The sequence below is a fragment of the Petaurus breviceps genome, unplaced genomic scaffold, assembly GCF_028583685.1.
Source record: "Petaurus breviceps papuanus isolate PSGF00001 unplaced genomic scaffold, PetGlider_PUasm1.0 91133, whole genome shotgun sequence".
Classification (NCBI taxonomy): domain Eukaryota; kingdom Metazoa; phylum Chordata; class Mammalia; order Diprotodontia; family Petauridae; genus Petaurus; species Petaurus breviceps.
The window spans coordinates 83,047,998-83,053,605 of NW_027187419.1; the positions used below are offsets into that span (position 1 = coordinate 83,047,998).

The following is a 5,608-nucleotide window of genomic DNA, read 5'->3' on the forward strand; positions in this document are numbered from 1 at the left end:
ACCTGGAACGAGGAAAACCTGATTTCAGATCTGGCCTCAGACTTACTAACTGCCTGATCCTGGGCAGGTAATTTAACCTGTCTCAGTTTCCTTATTTGTAAAATAGACATAATGATAGCACCAATCTCCCAGGGAGATTGTTGGAAAGGTAAAATGAGGTGTTTGTAAAGCATTCTGTGAACCTTAAAATGCTATGTAAATTGTTTTTATTATTATCATTATTAATTATTATTACCACTTACTGCAATTCAAAGTCCCAAATTACTGTATTCTCCATTAACTTCCCTTTCTTGGGAGATAATACTACTGCCCTCTAGAAAATCTCAAGCTTGCCCTCTGACTCTGGAAAGTAATTCATTCCACTCAGTTCTGCCTTCTCCTACAAATTATCCCCTCCATTATAACTGCCCCCCAAAGAACTCCCATTTTCCAAGTGATTTTTATTTTAGCTAGAAGTTGACTTGATTTTTATATTAAAATAATTCATATCAACGTATGAATATAGTTGGACTTTCCTCACATTATTTGGATTTTGAAAGAGAAATTCCTCCTCATCTCCTTTACCCAGTCTGCCTAGGAAAAAAATCTGTCTTCCATTGTAGTTCAGTCTTTTCCATCACTTTTAACCACCTTAACCACCACCTTCAGGCTAAGTCTCACCATAGAAAATGTTTACTATAACATTCTGATATTAGTCTGATAGGGCAGCTAGGTGGCATAGTGGATAGATCACTGGACCTGGAATCAGGAAGACTTGAGTTCAAATGTGACCTCAGACACATTAACTGTGTGATGGATGGGTCAAGACATTTAATCCTTATTGCCTCAATTTTCTCATCTGCAAAATGAGCTGGAGAAGGAAATGGTAAACCACCCCATCATATTTGATAAGGAAACCCCAAATGGGATAATGAAGAATCAGACATGACTGAAAATGACTGAGCAATAAATTAGCCTGATGTTAGTACCCCAGTTCTTCAGCCAATAAGAAGATGGCTTATAGGGACAGGGCATGAGGCCTGGCCTGGCCTGAGGCTGACTAGATATAGATTTCATTGTTGTAGGGCCCTCCTATATAGGAAATTTTCCCTACTCATACAGATAAACACTTAATGTACCTCTCAAAGGGTCTTGAGAATTTTGTAGAAGGCTGGGAAGCCAAGTGACTGGCCCAGGGACACAGACAGTATTAAGAGGCAGGATTTGAATTGAGGTCTCTATCCACCATACCACCCTACTTTTCACAGGGACAATATAGATTATTAGTCTAATATATAATTTGATAAACTATAATTATCAACTATATCTAAGTTGATATATAATAATTACCTATTTATTCAGGACTTTATGGAAAGGCAGAAATCAATGATAGAAGGTTTTAAGTATTGGTACAACTCAATACCATCAATGGAAACCATTGGAGGAGAGATGGGTACTAGACCTGGGATTTCACTGATATAGGGAAGTACTAATGAGGAAACACCCTCTACCAATACAGCTTCTCTGCAATTTAAGAATTTTGAAGTTACCTAAAACTCTGAGAAGTTAGATGATTCACCCAGGGTCACACAGGTAATATGTGTCAGATGTGGGAATTTACTCAAGTATTCCTGGCTCCAAGGTCAGCTTTTTGTCCACTATGCTGGGCTACCATGGAAACATGTTTATTTGTTTGATGTTGTATTTATAAATGATATGACTCCAATATGGAGTCACTTGAGGCAAGTGGTCCTAAATAAACATGTAAGTAATGACAGCCAGCCAGTGCCTTAACATTGTTGTGACTCATTCTGACCTTGTGTCAAACACGTAAATGATCATGGCTCCTGATTGGAGAAGGCACCTGACAGATTAAAGCAGCTACTTGCTAATATCATGTGGGAGGACCCTATTACCAATGTAACCTTATCCAATTTCTGGTCCTGGTCAGGAAACTCCTTCCTCCCCCAAATCTGTTAAGTGACCCAGGGAATTTCCACATGACATCTGGATCTGATTAGGAATTTCCCCTCCCATATCTAAAATTGATTGCCTCTTCTTAACCAAACCTATCTTTAAGGCTTAAAAATTCCCTAGTCAGACCCCAGTCTGAGTATATACCCTTTCTTATATCTTTGTCATGGTTCTCTGCCCCACGTGAGTGACCCTAACCTTGCATATGTGTGACTAAATATCTGTCTTTATTGCCATATAGTATATGTATGTACATTTTTATTTTGCCTGCTTGCTATGCCACATACTAATAAAGTTCATGCTTATACTAGCTTCCTGATTACATATATTCTCTAAAGCCTTAATCTCATGCTTTTATTCTAACCTGAATCATGAGGTCAAATAAAGCAGTCTCTAAGATGGGGCTTGAGCCCAGGTCTTCCCATTTCCAAATCCAGTGTCCTCACTGTGGTAGCACAACTTGGACGTATCAGTACTGCATTTCAAATCACTGATTTGCTGTATTAATTACTGTATTACTTGTTTTGGTCAGCTAGATGGTGCAGTGGCTAGAGTGTGGGACATGGGGGTCAGGAAGAACTAAGTTCAAATCCTACCTCAGTCAATAACTAGTTGTTTGACCCTGGGCAGATCACTTAACCTCCCAGTCCCTCAGGCTGGAAACTAAAAAGTCATCTTTGACTCCTCACTATCTTTCACCTCTCCCCATATTGAAGCTGTTATTAAAATCTGTTGATTTCACCTTTGAAAAAAATGTCTTAAATATGCCCCCTTCTCTCCTCTGACACTGCTACCACTCTAGTGCAGACTCTCACAACCTTAAATCTAGACTTTTGCAGTATCCTGATGGTGAGTCATTTCTGTCTCAAGTCTCTCCCCTCTCCAATTCATCCTCCATTCAGCCTCTAGAATGGTTTTCCTAAATTGCAGATCTGACTTTGTCACCCCACTATTCAGTGGTTCCCTGTCACCTCCAGAATCAAAACCAAAATGCTCTGTTTGATGTTCAAAGCCCTTCATAATGTCACTTCCTCCTACCTTTCTAGTCTTATACCTTATTCCCTGCTACATCCTCTTCTATCCAACGACACTGGCCTCCTGGCTATCACATAAATAAGGCACTCCATCTCTCAGCTCTAGTCATTTTCTCTCATTCTCCTCTATGCCTGAAATGCTCTCCCTCTTCATCTCTGCCTCTTGGCTTCCCTGGATTCTTTTAAGTCCCAACTAAAATTCCATCTCTTATAGGAAATCTTTCCCAACCCCTCTTAATTCTAATGCTCTCCCTCAGAGTAGTATGTCATGGGAAATGAGTTAATTGAGGAAATGGAAAGTCAGAGTGTTTGAGAGAGTATCAATATGTATTTTGAATTCACCTAGTATGAGAAAGGGGAGAGACTATTAGCCTGGCACTGAAATCATTAAGGAAGGGAAGACTGTATCCTGGAGTTTGGGAGATAATAGCTACCAGAATCTTGTTTAGGTGATAAATATGGATTAAATGAACCTCGGAAGAGAAGTAATTAAGTTATAATAGTAGAAAGAGAAAGAGAGTTTGGAAGTGACAATAGGGAATGAGGAGTATTCCAACTCCTCCAACTCCACCATTAAGTCAAAAGGAATGAATGAAAGTGTAAGCAGTGCTATAAAGGGTGAACAAGGATGAATATCATCAGGAGGGAGCCAAGTCTTGGTGAATGCAAGAAGAAAGACAAGCAAAAAATGAGAGGGTTTAAAATACAAGCAAGTTTCTTAACTATGGAGCAGATTTTCTGAAGAGAACAGTTGAATGGGTGGGTAGAATTAGAGCAGGATATTAGGGGAGGAGGGTTGGATTGAGGAGAATGAAGTCAAGGGAGTGGGCAGTTGAGAACAATGACATCCAGGGGTTCTGATTCACTGGGAGGGAGAGAGTATTACAGGCTTGGACACTACCAACCAGGAATGAGTTTTGGCAGATTATCAGTGACTAGAAAAAAGTCCACTAAGAGAGGGAGGTGATTGTTTATTTAGGGCCCTCTTCAATGTTGAATCTTGTGGTAGATGGTGATATTGAGTCCTGTGAGGTCCAGGAAATTGACTCACAGTAGACAATAGCAGGCAAAGTTACAGCTGGAGGAAACAGTACAGAATACAGGAGCTAGCAATTTGAGGTGCATCTGGTCTGGGAATGGCCTCTAGAGAAGGGCCTGGGACAAAGGCAGAAGCTTGACTCCTGAAAACTGGATCCAGAGTTCTTAATGGTGACGGGAAACCCCATCAGACTTGGCCATTATTAAAGAGATGGAGATGTAATTAAATGCATTTAGCTAATAGAAAGCCAAATGTGTGCAGGAAGGAAAGAGAATTGGGGATCAACTGAGAGCATGGCCAACCCCACCTACCCTTCTCTCTGTATAGCCCTGGTTACCTCCAACATAGACGAACAGTAGGCTAGGCAATAGGAGGGCAAGGTAGTGGGTAGAAGTAGAGAAGTCAGGAGATAGGAAATAAGAGAGATGCACAAATATAAAAGCAAAGATCAAGAGTAGAATCAGGGAAAGCATATGTCTATATATGTATATATGTACATGTCGATGTACGTATGTATAGATGTATGTCTGTGTGTATATATCTTATATATAAATATATCTGCACCTAATTGTAGCCTTGGAAGAGGAGGAGGAAAATGAACAAAGTAAAAAGTTCACAGCAGAGAATAAAAGAAAGCTTATAAGAAAGCAAAGAAAAGACGGACAACTCTCAACACAATATGTAATATTTACCAAAGAGGTTTTCTTGAAATGAAAATTCATTGCTATATATTTTGAATCCTCTCATATTCTGCTGTGCACATGACATGCTTTTTTTTTCTTTTCTTACTTTCTATTTAAGTTTGTGATATATTTCTTTTTTCTTCTGTATTTTAGCTCTGGTATATGAGTCTAAAATTAAAAAAAAAATTTTAAAGAAAGAGACTAACAGTGTTCATTCCCTCAATATATATGCTGAAATTGGAACAATACAGAGATTAACATAGTCCCTACACAAGGATGACACGTAAATTTGTGGAGTGCTCTATATTTGTAAAAAGAGTTTATTTGGGAGGAAGTAAGGATAGAATGAGTTGTTGGGGAAAGGAGTAGGGGGGGATTGTAGTGATAGATATTCAAAAAATAAAAAGGAAATTAATGAAATATTTTTAAAATGTGCAGAAAGCAAAAGGAAATTCAGAAGGGGACAGAGATAATCAGAGCAGTATTGGTATTACCATGTTAAAATTTATAGGTACTTTAAAAAGAAGAAAACACCTATATGCAACAGAAATTCATGGTTTATGTACCATTCTTTTTTTCTTATTATTTAGGAAATGTTCAAGTTTTTTATATTTGCCAAATTCATGAATTAATAAAAAGGAAATTTAGAGAAAGAAAAAATAAAAGAAAGAAGGAAAGAAAGAAAGGGAAGGAAGGAGGAAGGAAGGAAGGAGGAATAAAGGAAGGATGGAGGAAGGAAGGAAGGAAGGAAGGAAGGAAGGAAGGAAGGAAGGAAGGAAGGAAGGAAGGAAGGAAGGAAGGAAGGAAGGAAGGGCAAAGGAAAGGGGGAGAGAGGGTATTCTACAAAGTGCTCTTACTTCACTATAGTATCACTAAAAAGTCAGTCCACCTTGAGCTAT

The 5,608-nt window shown here is 38.7% G+C and overlaps 1 non-coding gene across 1 annotated transcript; it reads left to right on the forward strand.

Moving 5' to 3' along the window:
• The first annotated feature begins 4,916 nt into the window (after window positions 1-4,916).
• Window positions 4,917-5,020, forward strand: LOC138155600 (U6 spliceosomal RNA). Its single transcript, XR_011166889.1, has one exon. It is a non-coding gene; the product is annotated as a U6 spliceosomal RNA (small nuclear RNA).
• Window positions 5,021-5,608: the final 588 nt, after the last annotated feature.